The following is a 21509-nucleotide window of genomic DNA, read 5'->3' as shown; positions in this document are numbered from 1 at the left end:
AACAAGGCCATGGAGAGCAGGGAGGCTGTGCTTGGGCACGGGTAATATGGATATAGTCATTTTTGGTAGGTGCTTCCCACCAGATATGACCTGTGGATACACAACTCCATTTTTTACAATATCTGTCAACTACCCCACCGCAGGTGGAACGAGAAGTGCCAGTACTGTGGGCAGGGCAAAAATATAGTCTATAGTTGTCAGCAGGTGCTGGAGAGCAGGAGCCTTGCTTGTCCCATGTATCAGCTTGCAATTTTTTGTCTGCGAATTTTTCGATTCCTGTTCCCATTTCAGCAAAATCCATGAAAAGCGGAGGAAACCATGGCCATCGAGTATAGTTAGTGGTGGTATTTAAAATTTTTCCTTGAAAGTCAAGGATAGTCCAGGTATAAGTTTGAGGTTGATGTTCATTTGTAGAAGATGATTGTATGCTTCGAGGAGTGCGACGATAGCCAAATCGTGGAATAGCATGAAACGCAGGCTGCTGGAACAAGGTAAGAGTCAATCGAGAGGAAGTGGCGAACCCCTTGACCATTTTTGTAATTTCACATTGGTATTGTCCAAAGTCACTGGGTTGAACTTTCCATAGGACTAATGTGGTGGCATGAAAATAAGAAGTAATAGAATAGTGAGTGTCCTCTGCAAGCAGTGTGTCATTACGGAACCAGCGCCAAAAGGTGCCCTTCTTCTTTATTGGAGAGCGTTGCAAACATTCCATGGCGTTAGAGATGGAGCTGTCACCGATGACTGCAGGATACCGAAGATGGCGAGCTCGAATGAGAGCCGTAGTCTTGCAATGAGTGTCGTCATAGATGAGGTGGCGTCTTCGCGCGACAGGTGGTTTGTAGCGATCAGGAACCCAGGAAGATGGATGATGCCATATGCAGGTGGTGACATCACAAGGTGGAAAGCAGCAACGAAGATGCCATCGTAGTTTGTCCCCAGGAAAAGGTGGCTCAGAATTAGCTAGAGAGGGCAATGTAAGGAAAACGGAGGATAGTGGAGGAGATGCCACTGAAGGAGTGGAAAGCAATAGAACAGTGTGATTGAAATAGGTGTGATTGTGGAAAAACCCCAAGCAAGAATAGGAACCTATAGTAAGCGGAGTGACATGTATAGTTAAAAAGATTAAACAAGGAGAATAGTAATAGTGAACAGTTATGTCAGAAGTAGGAGGAAGGAAACGACCGTTGTGTTGGAAAACATAATTACATGCAGGAAGGAGATTATCTTTAAAAACAAAGGTAACAGTGTCAGCAAGGAAAGCAAAAATAGCATCAGGAGATGCCCTAAATTGAGAAAAGACAGGAAGTATCGATATCAGAAGAAAGATTAGGATCAGAGTCAGGTTTGCCATGGTAAGGTCTGACACAGCGAGCAGGAACCCAAAGCACTCGATCAGGAAGTTGGACAGCAGCGTAACCCTTTCCCCAGGTGATGAGCTGTGCAGGACCTTTCCACGCAGGATCTGGAAGCTGTCTGAAATAGACAAGAGGACGGGAAGAGGGAACTACTGGCTTGGTGAAGTGGCGGGAAGCCGCCGTGGCAGGAGGAGAGCCAGTAAGATTGAGAAAGTTAAGAGTATAAAGACAAACATTTAAGATATTTTGCAACGTTGGGAGGTTCGGGGGCCTGAGCCTTTTTTCCCCAAGTGCCGATCAAGGGCCTGTTTCAAAGTTTGGTTCGATCTCTCCACAATCGCTTGACCTTGGCTGTTGAAGGGTAAACCGAACTTATGGGTAATGGCCCATTTATGACAAAACTCAGCAAAGGGAGAGCTGACATAAGCAGGACCATTATCTGTTTTGAGAATTTTTGGACATCCCAACGTTACGAATGTTCGAATACAGTGATTAATAACATTTTTGGTAGCCTCTCCTCTTTGCAATGTAGCTATAATAAACCCTGAATAAGTATCTACTGATACATGAATGTATTTCCAGGGAGCAAGGGAGGATAATGAGTGATATCCATTTGCCACGTATCACAGGCTTGAGTACCCCTGGGATTAACGCCTTGGGGATACCTTTGGCCTGCAAGCTACATGTTGGACATTGTTGAATTATTGCCGTGGCTTCTTGATATGTAATTCCAAATTGTCGCACTAGGGCTTTCCTGTTTTGATGAAAATAATCATGACTCTCCCCAGGTGAAGGCTGTTGAAGAAGGGGAGAGGAGGCCATAATTTTACAAGCCTCGTCTGCCATATGATTGCCTTCTGCTAGGAATCCAGGCAATTGCTGATGACTTCTGATATGGGCTACAAATAAGGGTTTCCCTCATTTTTTCAACAGGGTCTGAAGCTGCAAAAAAAGTGTCATGAGAGAGGGAGGGGTAACAGGGGAGATATATGCATCGAAAATATGAGCAACCATCTGGGTAACATACATGCTATCAGATATTACATTTAAAGGTTGTTGTGAAAAAAGAGACAACGCCAATAGGAAGGCAGCTAATTCAGCTTGTTGTGCTGATGTTTGTGAAGTAGTTAAACGTTTATGCCATTGAGCATTTTCGTACCATGTACATGCTCCAATATTTTTGAACCATCAGTAAATACAGTGAAGCCTTCCTTCAATGGCTGTTGGACAAAAGGTGATTGTAAAACAAAAGGAACTGTCCGCAACACCTGCAGTCGTGAATCAGAGGGAAGGTGGCACGACACTTGGCCACACCAATCTTCCAACGCGTCCTGCAGGGTTGTGGAAGTCTGAAAAGAGGTTCCCATTGAGTGATCTTAAAAGGAATATACAATGTAAAAATATCCATTCCCATCAGGGCTTTGGTTCTCTTACGCCCTTTTTCTATAAGAGAGGCCATTTGCGCTGCTCTAGTAAAAATAGATGTTTTGGAGTGTGTGGTAGGTGTAGCCATTCCAAGATATGAAGATTTCTTGCATCTGATATTTGGACAATTATTGCAGTCAGTAGTTGATGAGTGGAAAGGATAGCAAGAGAAGGTGGTGTGTCTGTGAGTGCACGGTTTACCCATCGGGTGGCTAGGGCTGTGTTTACTTGTTGTAAAGCCTCTAGGTGCTGATCTGAAAGATAGACCTTATCTGCTGGATTTTTCAATCCTACTAGTGCTTGAAAGAGTGGTGATAGAATATGTGTGGTTAGAGCAAGATATGGTCGAGCCCAGTTAATAACCCCAAGCACTGCTGTAATTGGACCAGCGTGGTTGGCTGGGGAAGTGTGAGTGAAGGGATATGTGGAGATGCTGTGGAAGCTAAAACCTTGTGGCCTAAATATTGCATCGGGTAGTGAGACTGGATTTTTTCAGGTGCTATATGTAACCCTGCTTTTGCTAATGTGGTCAAGAGGATCGGGAAGGTTTTTGGACCGTCCCCTTTGGCCCATCGGCAGCAATTAAGATATCATCCATGTAATGATATACAAGAAAACTAGGAAATTGAGATCGATAAGGCCGCAGAGCCTCATTGACAAAAAAATTGACACATAGTTGGTGAATTTAGCATACCTTGTGGAAGAACTTTCCATTGATACCGAGAGGTGGGTTTAGAGTTGTTAAGCTCTGGTACTGTAAAGGCAAAGATGATCCTATCTTTTTGTGCCAGAGGTATGGAAAAGAAACAGTCCTTTAAATCTATTATTATGAGATCAAATCCAGCTGGGATCAAATTAGGATTAGGCAGGCCACACTGCAGGGGTCCCATGGGCTGAAGAATGGAATTAATGACCCTGAGATCATTAAGGAGACGCCATTTGCCAGATTTCTTTTTAATGACAAAGACAGGGGTGTTGTAAGGACTGGTGGATGATTCAATATGTCCCTCTGTTAACTGTTGATGGACAAGAAGATGTAAAGCCTCCAATTTTTCTTTGGTGAGAGGCCATTGATCCACCCAAACAGGAATAGAGGTTTTAAGAGTAAGGGATAAAGGAGAAATGGACATTTAGATAGAAAAACTATGGTAGCTGAATATAAGCCTGAAATTGAGAGAGTAAATCACGTCCCCAGAGGTTACAATGTAGAGGAAGGATATAGGGTTTAAGATAAGCAGTTAAGGTAGAATGCTTAGTAGAAGCAGAGAGCCAATGAGAGCTGACCTTAGCAGCTTGGGCCCCACCTACGCCCTGCACTGAAGAAGCTTCTGTGAGAGACCAAGAAGAGGGCCATTCAGAGGAACGAATAACAGAAACGTCTGCACCGGTGTCAATCAGACCATCAAAAATGCGACCATTGAGTGTGACAGAAAGAGTGGGTTTTGAAGCTTGGACAGGCTGGTTCGTACGGAGCCTTTGCCAGGTGCGTAGAAATGGGAGTGAAGGCGATGCACCCCTAGACAGAAGTCACACCGTGAAACTAGAAAATTGAAGGATCCCGGACGAGCCCCCAGTTGTCGCGTCGAGCGACCGGTCCGTTGATTCAATTCTCCAGTCTGTTGCTGAATTCCTTTCAAGAAATAATTTAGCGGGGCCCTCGCGAGGGTGAGTGCCAAGGCACAAAGAATAAGACACAAAACAAATAGTTTCTTTAGGTGAGGAAACACATCGCGCCTGGGGCAGATGGAATGGTCCCGGCGGCTCCGATTGCTTTGCGCTGTCCCCTTTTATTGTGCTGATTCCAAAGACGGGGGTGCGGGGTGATTGCAGGAAACAAAGAAGTTACAGAGTTAATCATTAAAACCAAGATACGTGACACAAGGAGCAAACTACATGACTGATAGTTTTCAGGTAGACATGTCTTAATACCAAATACACAGTTTCTAGCTGACACAGACTTTTGTAGTTAATCCTGTCAGTTTCAGTGGAATTTGCCCTGAGTGGTGTACGTGCTGGGCAAGATTTGTTCTATGGCAAAATAGCTAAGGCAGAATAGCCACACGGTTTATTGGTGAACATGGATTTGACATCCTGGGCAGCTGACCACGTGTGGTTTGATGAGCACCTGGATTTTTTTTTAATGCAGTTTGTTCTACATCTACAGCATTTTGTAATTTAGAGGCTTGGTTTGTATATTTTGTTATTTGGTTTTAATTCGTTTGTCTGGCGAAGGCCTGCAACGAGTTGGGGTTTTTTAATCTAGTTTTAACAAATGTAATTAATCCTAGAGGCTTCCTTGGGTTTTTTTTTTTTTAATCCTGTCTTGAATGGATGACCAAATCTGCATTTCTAAAAGTTGGCCCCTTAGTTCCTCTTTGTGGACAAGACAGCTGAGGCTCTGAGTTCTTCTCTTTACAAACATGTTTCTCCTTTAGGGAATATATAATAGTCTGCCTTTTCCCCCCACATTTCCTAAAAGATTTCATTCTTTTAAGAGGGATGGGAGCTAGCTTTCTGCAGACTGGACAGCCATTGGTCTAGGATGGTATATAAAAGGTTTCTTGCTTGAGCAGGGGGTTGGACTAGATGGCCTTCCAAGTTCCCTTCCGGCTCTGTTATTCTGTACAGGTGTAGAGTTGTAATTGCAGGAATGTTCCAATCTGGGATGGCAAACCTCAGATAAAGAATGTTTCCAAGCAAATACAACTCAGGCAAACAAAGTCACTAATCTATGGATAAAGGAGCATTAGAGAGGGGAAGTAGACATATGTTAGACTTTAACTAGAGATCATTAATTGTATGGATTACTGTACTAAACAGTAACGGAAGTTAAGCAGTAACCAAAGTTAACCAATGATGGAGGATAACTAAAAATGTATATAAATGGAAGACTATGCTCCAATAAAGATCATCATAATTCAGTTGTTCATGATCAAACAACTCGACTGCCTCGACATTACAACATACCGGGACTAAGGGTGACAGGATAGCGGGGAGCAAACCCTTCTGCCAGGTGGCAGAGTTTCTTCCTGGGAGTTTGCAATGCTGCTGCTGCTGCTGCTGCTGCGTGGGTGGACGATGTTGTCTTGAAAACTTCCTTCCAATGTTATCCAGTCAAGGCTACACATGCGTGGGACTTTCTCCAAGTCAACTGGAGGCGGGGAAGGGAATTGGAGGCTGAAGAAGAAGAAGAAGAAGAAGAAGGGTGGGGGGAAGAGAAGGAAGAAATGGACAGGAGCGAAAGAGGGGGGTGGGATTTAGGAATGAATCAGTAAACTTGGTGGAAGGACCTTTAAAGGGAGGTCAGAGGGGTGGAAAAGAGCGGAGTAGAGGAGAAATGCTGCAGTATTATTATTGTTGTTGTTGTTGTTATTTATCTCTGTTATTTTTCATTTCTCCCTCTTATCCTCCCCTCCTCCTTCTCCCCCTCCTCTTCCTCCTCTCCTTCCTCCCTATCCTCTTCTTCCTCCTCTTCTTCCTCCCCTTCCTCCTCCCCCTCCTCTTCTTTCTTTCCCCCTTTCTCCTTCTCCCCTCTTCTTCCTCCCCTTCCTCCCCCTCGTCCTCCCTCCCTCCTCTTCCTTCACTGCTCCTCCTCCTTCACCCTCTCCTTTCTCCTCCACCTTTTCCTCCCCTTCCTCCCCCTCCTCCTTCTCCCTCTCCTCCTTCTCCCCCTCCTCTCCCCTCCTCCTTTTCCTCATCCACTTTTTCCTCCTCTTCCTCCTCCCTCTCCTCTCCTCCTCCCCTTTTTCCTCCCCTTCCTCCTCTTCCTCCTCTCCTCCTCCTCCTCCTCTTCTGTTGGTTTGCAAGGACACCTGATTGCTTCTGTACAGGAGACAAATTCCACACATGGCCAAATAAACAAAGTACAGAATATAACAGAAAAAAAAAGAGCCAGCCGCAGATAAAGAAAAGAATCAAAGATAAAGGGATTGGATTAAAACAAATATGAATCTAGACCATTTTGCCCCCACGCTTAATATTATTTCCATGCTCAGAGACAGAAACAGAGACAGAAAAAGTTTCAGCTCTATCTTTAGAAATGACACCAACATTCAGGAAACAAGAACTGAAAAAAAAGAAAGAAAGAAAGAATCGGTTTTTTAAAAAGGAGCTAAACAAAAGAGCTGGCTCAGCAGAAAACTGAAAACAAAGTGGGGGCTCTTCTGTTTCCAAGGTGTCAAAAATTAATATGGCTGTAGGGGGGTGGGCTGGCTTGCAAGAATTATTATCATCATCATTATTATTAAAAACAACAGTGTAACACAGCAGACGAGATAACCATGCTGGGTTTCCGTATCACAAATCACTAGTCGAACCCTTCCCTAGTGTTTAGGACTGTGTGATGTATCAGCGGATTATGCGAGCAGATCCCAGTAAGGTGGCCTTCTGCAGCTGACCAGTGGTGATCTTGTCAGCGCCAATTGTTCTTAAATGCGTGCCTAGGTCTTTAGGCACAGCACCCAGTGTGCCCAGTACCACTGGAACCACCTGCACTGGTTTGTGCCAGAGTCTCTGCAGTTCGATTCTCAAGTCCTGATATCTGGTGACTTTTTCAAGTTGTTTCTCGTCGATTCTGCTGTCACCAGGTATGGCAATGTCGACGATCCACACTTTTTTCTTCTCCACAATCATGATATCTGGGGTATTGTGTTCCAAAACTTTGTCAGTCTGTATTCAGAAGTCTCATGGTAGTTTTGCATGCTCATTTTTAACCACTTTCTCAGGCTTATGATCCCACCAGTTCTTTGCTACAGGAAGATGGTAGTTGTGACACAAGTTCCGGTGGACCATCTGAGCGACTGTGTTGTGACACTGTTTGTAGTCAGTCTGAGCTATTGTCTTACAACAGCTCAGTGTGTGATCAATGGTTTCATCCGCTTCTTTGCAGAGTCTGCATTTGGGGTCAGCAGATTTTTCTATTCTGGCTTTGATTGCATTTGTTCTGATGGGCTTTTGGGCTGCAAGAATCAGGCCTTCTGTCTTTCTATATTATTATTATTATTATTATTATTATTATTATTATTATTATTATTATTATTATTATTTACAAAAATGACAGTATATGCAGCAAACAAAATAACCATGCTGGGTTTTGTATCACAAATCACTAGTTGAACACTTCCCAAGTGTTTAGGACTGTGTGATGTATCGGCGGATTATGCGAGCAGATAATAATAATAATAATAATAATAATAATAATAATAATAATAATCATCATCATCATCATCATCATCAAAATGACAGTGTATACAGCAAACAAAATAACTATGCTGGGATTATTATTATTGTTGTTGTTGTTGTTGTTATTATTATTATTATTATTATTACTATTGTTATTGTTATTGTTATTGTTATTATTATCCATGCCTAAGACAGGACTAGAACTCACCGTCTCCCGGTGAGTAGCCCAAAGTCACCCACCCGGCTTTCATGCCTAAACTGGGTATTGATAGTTGAGCAAAACTTAATTATCAATGAGGTTGCTCACAGGTTGCTCATAAAAAGAAAGAAAACAAAAATAGACACCCTGTACCCATAAAGGAGAATATTTGTGGCTTAGGGTTCAACTGGGAGAGGGGTCCTTGATGGTCTCTGAACTGGGCTATTTTCTTGCAGACATTTCGGTTCCCAAACTAAGTAGCATCATCAGTGCTAGAAGTCAGTGACTTTTGCTCTCAGAAGCCCACTCCCTTCTAGCACTGATGATGTTAAATAGTTTGGGTACCAAAAGGTCTGCAAGAAAACCACCAAGCTCAGAGAGCATCAAGGACTCCACAGTTTTTCCTCCTCCTCCTCCTACTTTCCACCTCTTCCTCTTTCCCCCCTCCTCCTTTCCTCCTCCTCCTCCCCTTCCTCTCTACAAATCCCACTCCCTTCTAGCACTGATGATGTTACCTAGTTAGGTCGTGAGATGTCTGCAAGGAAACAACCAAGTTCAAGGAACACTAAAGACCCCACAGTCCTCCTCCTCCTCCTCCTCCTCCTCTGTTAGGTATAACATTGATACCAAATATGGTTTGGGTGAATAAATATATAAAACTTAGATATCATGGTTTAAGTGCTTATCACTTTAAGCACAAAGCTGCAGGCAATTAGCCGATTAAGGGTGCGGTTAGAAGTTACAATATAAGGAAGCATTAGAAGCTGGAAAGCTTACTGTGACTAACTGTGAATAATGTTTGTACTGTGCCTGTGACCGAGATGATCCTGTCTGCTACTGTTTGCTGATTTACTGCGGAATTCAACTGTTCTACTGTTTGAGCGTCTTGCTGAATATCCAGCGATTGTTCCTCTGGAGAGAGGCACCGGAGGAGGAGAAGATATCTTTATCGGCTGATAAAGATATTGTAAGGACTCTTAACTTGGACTGTAATAGTGAGTCTTACTGGATGGAAATATAGTGAATGACAAATGGACTGAATGACAATGCTTTAAACTCTAAATGGATTAAAAACTATTTAAACTACAAACAGTGTTTGTGTTCAGTGTGTGTATACTCTAGGGCCCTTCCACTCTCGTTTGGCTGCCTGGCTTGACTACTGCTGCAATACTCTGCTAGGGGTTAATCCCCAAACACTAACATCCTCCTCTTCTGCCAACCCCTCTCCCTTCTAGCACTGTTACCGTTTGAGTCATGAGACGTTTGCAAGAAAACAATCAAATTCAAGGAACACTAAAGACCCCACAGTCCTCCTCCTCCTCCTCCTCCTCCTCCTCCTCCTCCTCCTCCTCCTCCTTTCCACAAACCCTACTCTCTTCTAGCACTGATGATGTTAAATAGTGGGGCCATGAAATGTGTGCAAGAAAATAACCAAGCACAGAGAGCACCAAGGACCCCCATCGTCTTCCTCCTCCTGCTCCTCCTCCTCCTCCTCTCTGCAAGCCCCCCTCCCTTCTAGCACGGGTGATGTTATCTAATGGCGTAATGAACCTTCAGCCAGAAAACCACGAAGCTCTCGCTCAGAGAGAGAGAGACACTCTGTGTGGGAAGCGTGTTGCTCTCTGCACCTGTCAAATAAGAGAACCACAGCTTTCCACTGACTTGCTCTGGGTCTGACCGACTTCCTCTTGAAGCCGAGCCACTCTAACCCAGAATCGAAAGTAGGCCGAGTGTCTCATTTTCCTAAGGAGGCAAATTGCAACGTTGTTCACCTAGCAGACTCCAACTATGCTGAGATGCCAAAATTATAGCGCCTTCATCTCTTCCACTCTTGCAAAAAAAACCAAAAAAACCTCCCGGTTCCTCTTCGCCGTGCTTAATTTCCCCTTACAGATCTCCCTGGGGGGGTCTGGGTTCAAATCCGGCCAGCTGCTCCGCCGATCCTTCTCCTGGCCCCCAATCCTCTCTCTCTCCAGCTCACCTGCGGAATGGGACTGGCTTAGCAAGCCAACCTCCTTTTATTTTATTTTATTTTGTATTTTTCATTTTGTCACCGTGTGGTGAGATGGGCGGGCAACAAATTTAAGAAATCATAATAAAATCAAGCAATAAAATAAAATTAAAATAATAAAATTAAAATAAATAAAATAAAATAATTTGTAATTACTAATCAAGCTTTGGGTCACTTAATAGGGAGATGGACAGCATAAAAGTTTAAAAAAATAATTAAGAAAAGTAAATGCATCTATCTATCATCTATCTATATCTATCCATCATCCAACCATCATCTATCTATCCATCATCCATCCATCAATCATCTATCTATCCATCATCCATCTATCTATCTATCTATCTATCTATCTATCTATCTATCTATCTATCTATCCATCATCCATCTATGTATCTATCTATGTATCTATCTATTTATGTATCTATCTATCTATGTATCTATCTATCTATGTATCTATCTATCTATGTATCTATCTATCTATGTATCTATCTATCTATCTATCTATCTATCTATCTATCTATCTATCTATCTATCATCTATCTGTCTATCTGTCTATCTATTTATCATCTATCTATATCTATCCATCATCCACCCATCCATCCATCCATTTGTGTTGCAAAGCATTTTTTTAAAATAAAAACAATAACTGGGAATTTCATTGCACACCTGGACATTTCGGGGGAGGGGTGCTTGGTGTTGACATCCCATTGCAGAATTAGGCAAATGAACAGTCTTGATTTTTTTTGAGGAACTGAAAAAGTCTAAGTTAGTGGGAAAATATTTCCCTATTTGGGCCAAAGGCCACTGTTGAGTATGCTTGCAAAGTGGCTTTTGTTAGGGCTAAAATTATCTTGGTTCACATTTTACCAATCTCTGCATACGTTGTTCCAGTAAACTGTGTGTGTGTGTGTGTGTGTGTGTGTGTGTATGTATGTATGTATGTATGTATGTATGTATATATGTGTGTGTATACACACACACACACACACATATATATATATATACATACATACATACATACATACATACATACATACATAATACATACATACATACATACATACATACATACATACATACATACATACATACATAATACATAAGTAATGCCCTATTTATCCTACCAATGACCTATGGCAATATTACCTGAATATTACTGGAATATGAAGTAACGATTATATAAATGTATTAATCTCGCAACTGGTGTCAATGGAGGGTCAGGACAGAAAGCATGAATAAAGGAATAAAACCTTTAAACCAGGGGCCTTCAAACTTGACAGCTTTCAGACTTGTGGACTTCAACTCCCAGAATTCCTCCTCCAGTCTTGTCCACTCCAGGAATTCTGGGAGTTGAAGTCCACAAGTCTTAAACTTGCCAAGTTGGAAGACCCTTGCCCGAATCAATTCTGTTTGGGTGTATACTTGGAACACTTTCTGCATTCCTCTTTTATCTATCTGTCAAAGTCTCTCCCAACTTAAAAGAGTTTTTCAAACCCGGCCACTTTAAGATGTCTGGATTTCAACTCCCAGAATCCCCCAGCCTGCTAGGCAAAAAGTTAGGGGGATTCAAGGGAAGAGGAGCAAGAAGGAAGATAAAAGGGAATATTTGCAGTTGAGGATTGAACTGTGGGGGTCCTTGGTGCTCTTTGAGCTGGCTTGCTTTCTTGCAGACGTTTCATGACCCAACAAGGTAATATCATCAGTGCTAGAAGGGAGTGGGGTTTGCAGGGAGAAGGAGGAGGAGGACTGTGGGGTTCTTGGTACTCTATGACAGTGGTCCCCAATCTTTTTTGTGCCACGGCCCGGTACCGGCATCACAAAATGATCCGCGGCCCGGTACCGGCATCAGCATGCATGACAAGGCAAGGCGAGCCGAGCGACCGGCCGGCCAGCCGTCCCCCACTTCTCCCCGCCACCTTCAACTCCTCCTTTGTACTTTTGTCGATGGGCTTCGCTTTGGGACGGCTTCGGGACAGTCGCTCGGCTCGCCTTGCCTTGGGTGCTGAAAGAATCCTCGTGCCTTAGTTTCGTTCGAAGCCCCCCCCACTTCGATGAAACTAAGGCGCAAGGATTCCTTCAGGACCCAAACGCCGCTTTCCACCGGAAAAGCTCACCCAGAAGCACTTTCTCATCAAACAAGATGGCGGCGCCCAGCAAACCGGCGGCCCGGTAGGAAATGTTCCACGGACCGGTACCGGTCCATGGACCGGTGGTTGGGGACCCCTGCTCTATGAGATTAGTTTTTTCTTGCAGACTTTTCATTACCCAACTAGGTAACATCATTAATGCCAGAAAGGAGTAGGGTTTATGGAGAGGAGGAGGAGGAGGACTGTGGGGTCCTTGGTGTTCTCTGGGTTTAGTTGCTGTGATGTGTAAAATTATATATTGAGGATTTTACCTGTGAAAATAATAATACATAAGTAATGCCCTATTTATCCTACCAATGACCTATGGCAATATTACTTGAATATTACTGGAATAGGAAGTAACGATTATATAAATGTATTAATCATGAAAACAAGGTTGTTTTGTACTCTGGACATGCCAAATTTATGGCGGGTCACAGACCTGGCAGTACACCCTGTTTAATGTGTTATTGTATGCTAAAATTAAGCAATGCTGATGTTGATACCACTATCCTAGAGTAGACAATCTTCCAAACAGGATAGGGGATACGCTAAAAGGCATGGAAATGAGATAAGTGAATGAGTGGTGATTAATGGAAAAGTACCCAGTAGATCTAGGGAGTTACCCAGGAAAACAGGAAAAGGTGATGTTTAACAGATATTGTATTCTTGTATGCAGAAGTGTTTAAAAATCTCCAACGTGTCTGTGGCAGGGGTCTCCTCTCTCTCTCATTTGAGGGAGAAGGGGGTCTGGCCTTTGCCAACGCTACATAAACAAGCTCTTTATTGTTCCTGGTCTCCGTTTGCTTTTTTGATTTTTATCATAGTCGCTTTCTTGCAGACGCTTCAATTACCCAACTAGGGAATATTATCAGTGCTACAAGGGAGTGGGATTTGCAAGGAGGAGGAAGAGGAGGGTGGAGAGGAGGAGGAGGAGGAGGAGGAGGGGGGGGGGAAAGAAGGAGGAGGACTGTGGGGTCCTTGGCGCAGTCTGAGCTTGGTTGTTTCCTTGCAGACATCTCACTATCTTACTAAGTAACATCACCAATGCTAGAAGTGAATGGGGTTTTGCGGAGAGGAGGGGAAGGAGGAGGAGGAGGGGGGGAAAGAAGGAGGAGGACTGTGGGGTCCTTGATGCTCTCTGAGCTTGGTCGTTTCCTTGCAGACATCTCACTACCTTACGAAGTAACATCATCAGTGCTAGAAGTGAATGGGGTTTTGTGGAGAAGAGGAGGAGGAGCAGGAGCAGGAGGAGAGGAAGGAGGAGGAGGGGGGAAAGAGGGGGAAAGAAGGAGGAGGACTGTGGGGTCCTTGATTCTCTGTGAGCTTGGTTATTTTCTTGCAGGCATTTCATGACCCAACTAGGTAACGCCATCAGTGCTAGAAGGGAGTGCATTTTGCTCTCTGTTTATGCACAGGCAGCTTTCTCTATCAGTGTTGGTGGGCATGTAAACAAGCAGTAAACAACAGCCTACTCCAGGAAACCCACCCTAAGCACCCTCCCCCAACAATGAAACACACAATCTAGATTGTGCAGAAATGGATAGATTAACGTTAAAGATGAAGGATAAAGAAGATACGCAATATTTTCTGACATGAAACTTGTTATTATCAATGGCTTGTAAGAGGCAGAGATTAGGAATCGTATAATTATTATTATTATTATTATTATTATTATTATTATTATTATTATTATTATTATTATTATTTAAGCAAATTGACCCAGACAATACACTGTTCACAAAGCACGTAGGTATGTAAAAGAAAAATGTATACATAAACTATTAAAAAACCCCACTGAAATGTGTTTAATCAGAATAGAGGTGGAAGGGGGACCTCAGAGGTCTTCTAGTCCAACCCCTGCTCAAGCAGGAGACCTTAGACCATTCCAGACAGTCTCTTCTTAAAAGCCTCCAGTGATGGGGCACCCACAACTTCTGGTGGCAAGCGGTTCCACTGGTTAATTGTCCTCCCTGTTAGGAAATTCCTCCTTAATTCCAAGTTGCTTCTCTCCTTGGTTAGTTTCCATCTGTTGCATCTTGTCCTGCCTTCGGGTGCTTTGCAAAATAAGTGGACCCGCCCTCTTCTTTGGGGGCAGCCCCTCAAATACAGGTTGCCCGAGCAAAAACACCTATGCCTGACCTCTGGCTACAAACCATGGTTTAATCTAATCAAGAAAGCGGTTAAGCCAACTTCCAGCCTCCACAGACGCTGTGCAGAAATACCAACCATTTCAGAACAAAAGGACTTTGGCACACGTACCCCTGGGTCGTCGTAGGCTGCGTCATCCGGAAGGTACAATATAAACAGAGATCACAGAATAGGAGAGTTGGAAGGGACCTTGGAGGTCTTCTAGCCCAACCCCCAAAGAGCAAACCTCCTTTGTGGGGGTGGAGAGTGGGAGGAAAACAGAGATTGCCGCCCCTTGCTCACCGCCTTTTTAGCTCCAGAGACACCCCGCCCCACCTACACACCCACACACCCTCTCTTCCTAAAACAACTCATTGTTTTCACCCTTTTCCAGGCAAAAAAGAAAGCAAAACTACCACTCGACCCGGGTCATGTCAAGGCAGATCTCCCGGCAGCCGCTTCCTTCCTTACAGATGAAAGAGTTGGAAGGGATCTCGTAGGTCATCTAGTCCAACCCCCTGCCCCCCCCCCGCCCCCCAAAGCAGGCTTTTGGAACCGGAGCGCCTTGTTTTCAGTTTCGCTGTCTACTCGGGTGAGGGATTTCCTGGTGGTCTCTTTTTTCCCGAACCCTTTTCATCATCAGCCCGGCGGTCCCTTCGACCTAGTCCGGATAAAAGGGGGCGCGGGAGGGGGGGGGTCGGGGACGGCTCAGTAGGACAAAACCCACTTCGCCCCCCCCCCCCTCGACTTTTATTCCCCCCCACCCTTTCCAAAATCCCGCCCCTCCCTCCCTCCCTCCCCACAACCTCCTGGCTCCACCTGGTCCTGCCCAGCCCTGTCCGGCCCTTTCTCCGCCTCCGGCCGGGCTCAATTGGTCCTTCTGCACTTCGGCCGTTTCGGAGCTCCGGGGTTTTCTTCTACACCGGCCAATTTCAGAGCTCCGGGAGTTTCTTCTGCACTTCGGCCGTTTCGGAGCTCCCACCGAATCCTCCCGACAGAGACGCGCCGGCCGGGCTCCTGCAGGTAATTTCGACCCCTTTCCGCGTTCGCTGGAGGACGGGACGGGACGGGACAGGACGGGACGGAACAGGAGGGTTTCTACCGGTTGAATTTCTGCCTAGCCCCGGGTGTCAAAGGAAAGAGATCCGGATGGCGCCTTCTAAGCTTGCTGGGAAGGCTGCTGCGGAGCTACAGAATTGCTAGGGGCTGTGGAAAGGGACCTTAGAGGTCTTCTAGTCCATCCCCTACCCCAGGCAGGAGTCCGGGTAACTGGACAAAAAAAAAAAAAAATCCTCCACTCCCACAACTGTGCTACTGACCTGGGTATAGGACACGTGGGAACACAACCCAGGAAGTTTTGGGCAAGACTTGGGAGTTGAAACAGGCAAAAAAAGCAGGCGACTTTAAGACTTGGGGACTTCAACTCCCAGAATTCTCCAGCCAGCATAAGGAGAACTAATGGCTGGAGAATTCTGGGACTTGGAAGTCCACAAGTCTTAAAGTTGCTGAGTTTGGAGACCTCTTGGTAAGAGACTAGACTAGACTAGGAGTAGAGTAGAGGCAGAGGGAGAGTTTAGAAGTTTAGATCAGGGGGTCTTCCAACTTGGCGCCTTGAAGACTTGTGGGCTTCAACTCCCAGAATTCCTCCTCCAGGCATGTTAGCTCCAGGAATTCCGGGAGTTGAAGTCCACAAGTCTTAAACTGGCCAAGTTGGAAGACCCTTGGTTTAGTGTTGGAAGGGACCTTGTAGGTCATCTAGCCCAATCTCCCCCACAAAAGCAGGAGACCCTACACCATTTCTGGCAAATGGCAGTCTAATCTCTAGCAGAGTACAGTAGAATAGAACAGAATAGAACAGAATATATGGAAATAGAATAGAATAGAATAGAATAGAATTCAGGAATAGAATAGAATTTTAGAATAGAATAGAATAGAATAGAATAGAATAGAATAGAATAGAATAGAATAGAATAGAATAGAATAGAATAGAATAGAATTCAGGAATAGAATAGAATTTTAGAATAGAATAGAATAGATTAGAATAGAATAGAATAGAATAGAATAGAATAGAATAGAATAGAATAGAATAGAATTCAGGAATAGAATAGAATTTAAGAATAGAACAGAATAGAATAGAATTCAGGAATAGAATAGAATTCAGGAATAGAATAGAATAGAATAGAACAGAAAATAGAATAGAACAGAAAATAGAATAGAATAGAAATACAGAATAGAATAGAACAGAAAATAGAATAGAATAGAACAGAAAATAGAATAGAATAGAAATACAGAATAGAATAGAAATACAGAATAGAATAGAAATTAGGATAGGATAGGATATAGAGCTGGAAAGGGATCTTGGAGGTCTTATACCGCTTCGGTTTTATTGTCCAATCGGGCAATAAACCCCTTTTTGTCCATTCACACATACCTTCCTGAAAATATAAATCACCAAGTAATTCAGGCAAAGCAAAAAAAAAAATTAAAAGGGGGTGGGAGGGTTGAAGTCTTTTTTTAGGGCACAGATATAAATCATGCATATTTTTAATGTCTGTGACATATCAGGAAGGAAGTGATCAAGCCACAAAAAGGCATTCGTTGCAGGTAGTCCTTGACTTACGACCACAATGGAGCCCCCCCAAATGCCTGCCACTAAGCAAGATGCTTTTTAAGCGACTTTTACCCTGTTTTACAACCTTTCTCGCCACAGTTGCTTAAGCTAATCCTTGCTCACACGGTTGTTAAATGAATCTGGCTTCACTCGTTGTCTTGACTTGGGATACTACGACTGTCATAAATATGAGTCAGTTGTCAACACTCACTTAGCAAGTGACCGTGGGGCTGTTTGCAATGGTCGTAAGTGTGAAAAAACAGTCGTAACTCCCTTTTTTCCCCTGTGCTTTTGCAACTTTGGGCACTAAATGAACCGTCCTAACTCAAGGACACATGAGATTTGAACAGTAGCAAACGTGACTCCCAGATCGCATGCCACAAGTGGCAAATTTGTGTTATTTCTTTCCAAGAATAATCTCTTTCTTTCTTAAAACATTCCAAAATATCCCAGCGCTTTCAGAAAAATGCTCTCTATTGTTTAGTGCTGAAATCCTCGCCTATCAAGAAAAATGGCCTTGGCTAAAAAAAATATTTTAAAAACCAAAAACAACACCCCCCCCCCATATTTAACCATATGTGGTGGCTATGCCCCCGAGACCAGGACATTCTGGACCCAAATTAAAAACTGGATACAGGAGATCACCGCTTACCAGATTGAGCTCAGACCAGTAACCTAGGAATGAATAAAGATAGAATCCCAAACGAAGTAAAATATCTAATGTTACATATCTCCACAGCCGCCAGAATAGGTTTTGCACAAGTATGGAAAACACCTAATATCCCCAATGAAGAACTAATATTACAAAAAATAATGGAAAACGCTGAAATGAATATGCTAACGCTGAAATTGAAAGAAAGACTCTGAATATTTTTTTTATTTGGAATAAATAAATTTGGAATAAATGGTATGATTGGGTAACAAACAGAAATAAGAAATAAGACAAGAAATCTTAACTGTAAGAGACCTCAATAAAGTCAAATGTAAATATGTAAAATATATAAGAATATAAAAACAATAATTATGGTTAAAGCTATCAATTACTGCTAGATGAAAGTAAATATAATGTTTTAAGATATTTAAGATAAGAACCTGTATAGATGTCAAAAAGACTCTTGAAATAATGATGTTTTATGTTGTAATAACAAAAACTTAATAAAACATATTAAAACAAAAAAAAAACCAGAAACCAACCAACCCAACATGTTTTTCGGAAGTTAGAAAAGAGGCCTTCAATCAATCAATCAATCAGAATAGAGCTGGAAGGGATCTTGGAGGTCATCTAGTCCAACGCCTTACTCGAGCAGGAGCTCCTATAACCATTTCAGACAAGTGGCTCTTCAGTCTCTTCTTAAAGAAACTGGCGCCATTATTTCTGGTGGCAAGCAGTTCCACTGGTTAAACATCCTCCCTGTTAGGGAATTTCTCCTCAATTCCAGGTTGCTTCTCTCCTGGATGAGTTTCCATCCATCATTTCTTTTCTTGCCTTCTGGTGCTTTGGAAAATAAATGGCTAAAAAAACCTTTTTTCCATTTTCTAAGGAAGAAATCCCTTCAGCGAGTGTTTTTGCCCCATTGTTACGACTTTTGATCACTGCCGTGGTGAAATTAGTCAACCCGTCATTAAGTGAATCTGGCTCCCCCCCCCCCACTCCTTAACTTGGCTTATCGGAAGGACGCAAAAGCGAATCTGATCCGATTCGCTTCACAATTGTGTTTCTCACTTTGCAATGGCGGCTATTCCCTTAACCCACCATGGCCCTGACCGCTGTCTCTCTTAGCGACTGAAATTTGGGGCTTGTAAGTCGAGGACCACCCCGGACTCAGAAAAAATCTGGCCGTTCTAGAGCCAGCCGGCTTGTTTTTCCGCTCTCTCGCTTGATAAAAACATGAGAAGGGGAGATATTTTCAACCCAACTTCAAGGCTTTTGAATATCTCAGATATTCAAGTTTCTTTCCCAGAGCGATGTGCCAGCCAGCCGGTCAAGGCCAGGTCTAGCACAGCAAGGCTGCCAGGTGGTGATAAAAACTGGTTTGTGTGTGTGTGTGTGTGTGTTGTTGTTGTTGTGGTTGTGCTTGTGACTTGGGAGCGACAGGTAGTCCTTCACTTACGACTGCAACCAAGCCCAAAATTTCCGTTGTTCAGTGGTTAAGCGACGTTCGCCTGATTTTATGCGCTTGCTTCCCACAGTTGCTAAGGGCATCATTGAAGTTGTTCGCTTAGTGACACCATTGTTAAATGAATCTGGCTGGTCAGGAGGTTGCCACAGGGGATCTCGTGACCTCCGGGACACACGCTGACCGTCGTAAATGCAAATCAGGACTTCCGGTAGCATTTCCATCAACGACGGGTCAGAGTCCGTGATCATGCGCGGCTTTGATCTGTGTTTCCCTTGTTGGAAGGGTCCCCATGGGTCCGGAGTCATCTGACCCACCTTGGAGGGGTGGGAGAGAAGGGAGAGACCACCAGCTGGGTCGAGGGGAGCCGCATCTCCCCTCTCTAGCTAAGTATTACTCCGCTGGAAGACAGGGAGAAACGACAGTCTAAAATGGCTGCCCTGAAGATGGAAAGCTGCCAGCACCATAAGTTTTGTGCTGAAGCGGTGAAGTGGTGAGCGACATGTAATCAGATAAAAGAACTGAATTTTTCGCGCAAGAGTATCACAGTGGCGAACAGAAAAAAAGAGGAAAATACAAGGTAAACAAAATTGGAGTATAAAAAGTTACAGTGAAATTAGAGACTAAATTTTGGATAATATAAATTGGCATTAGTTAGGCATTGGATAAATGCTGGACTTGCCTGGAATTGGTTATTATTAATTGTGGAAATGGTTGGAAATTAATGTTTAACATAATTAAAAGAGAAAAGAAAAGGACTTGGAAAAGTAGAAAGTGATACAGAGTGCCATCTAATGGTCAAAGACTTTTTTCCCTACAAAATCTTATGGAAATTTACTGGACTCATAACTATTATGAAACAAAAGATAAATTAAATCATAAGAACCCCAGAAATTAAAAAAAAGAGGGAGAAACTCTACTAAGAGGATACACAAATGTAATTTCCTGGGACTGTTGGGTGTTGATTGTGAAAGAGACAGAATAATTAACAAGAGAAACAAAGAGAGACTTTTGGCAAGGATTGCAATAAAAGACATCACATCAGAAAACTCAGGAAATTACACCACAAGAACTCAAGAAGTTGCAACACAGCAAATGACCCAGGATATCACAGCACAAGACCAAGGATACCACAGCAATAAATCTCACAAGGTCATCACCCAACCCATTACCCAAGCCGTTACTACAAAGGAGGCTAATGGAAAAGAGATCAAAACACAAACGACCCAGGAGATTACATGCAGGACCCAGGATACCACAACAAAAGAACTCTGCAAGCCCATCACACAATCCATTACCCAAGCCATTAAAACAGGAGAGGCTAATGGAAAAAAGATCACTACAAAACAAACGACCCAGGAGATTACAGCACAAGATCCAGGATATCTCCACAACAAAACTCACAAGGCCATCACACAGCCCATTATACCAACATCAACTCCATCAACCAATCAAGAGGCAGCAGTGCAGCCAACCAGTCCAGCACACCAGCCCCCACCACCAGTATTTATAGAGAGACGGCAGCTCCGATCACACACTGCTTGCACTGGCACGAAGCCGAAAGCACCAGCCTGAGGATGGCGAGTGGGACCTCGCCGAAACGTCGCCAAGATTCTCTTAATCTTACACGGGAAAAGACCCGAACACACCTAGACCTACATATACATATATACATACATACATATATGTATGTATGGTATTTAGGTTTCTTCGGGTATTTTCCCACGTCTTAATATTTGTGCTTTTATTATAGCGACGTTTCGGCAGAATCTCATCTGCCATCCTCAGGCTTGTGTATTGGGTTCTTTTTAATCTCGTATGTCAGGCTTGGCAACCCTAACGAAAAACGGCTGCCAAGCCTGACGCACGAGATTAAAAAGAACCCAATACACAAGCCTGAGGATGGCAGATGAGATTCTGCCGAAATGTCGATATAATATGGAAATTGTCGGAAGAAATATCCTTCTGGGTTCAGTTCCAAGCGGGGGAAAAGACACTGGAAACATGGAGGCTGTTTGGAAGGTTTAATGGTGGACAGGACCACATGGCCTGGAGCTCCAGAGTGAAAAAAAAGGATGATCACATGCTTCAAGGTGAAGGAAGAGATCAAGAAAAGGTGCTGAGGGGCTGAGAGTGCCTGGGTTTTATAACCTTTGTTGGGATTTGAATTGGAGCTTGTATTCTGATTGGTTGTCAGACTCTCATGAGGCCATGCACATGGGGCAACTCTGTAGGCTGTCCTGAGTTCCAGGCTTGGTTGAGCCTTGCTGGAGGATGATGATGCACTGAAAAGGGCTTTTGGCAATTGCTATAGCTTTACCTGGAGATCTTTGTTATGTAAAGTATTCTGG

At 43.5% G+C, this 21509-nt stretch overlaps 1 protein-coding gene across 1 annotated transcript in view; it reads left to right on the top strand.

The window, feature by feature from the left end:
• Positions 1–15313: 15313 nt before the first annotated feature.
• The window catches only part of LOC113430884 (uncharacterized), a 31407-nt gene continuing 25211 nt past the window's right edge, over positions 15314–21509 (top strand). The window contains exon 1 of the mRNA XM_087962619.1: positions 15314–15453. The gene's annotated coding sequence lies outside the window, so the exon portion shown is untranslated. The remainder of the gene's footprint in view (positions 15454–21509) is intronic.

Source organism: Notechis scutatus, chromosome 4 (assembly GCF_049901735.1).
Source record: "Notechis scutatus isolate UNSWTSFEM ecotype Mainland chromosome 4, rNotScu1.2, whole genome shotgun sequence".
Taxonomy (NCBI): domain Eukaryota; kingdom Metazoa; phylum Chordata; class Lepidosauria; order Squamata; family Elapidae; genus Notechis; species Notechis scutatus.
This window is presented reverse-complemented; position numbering and strand designations above follow the sequence as displayed.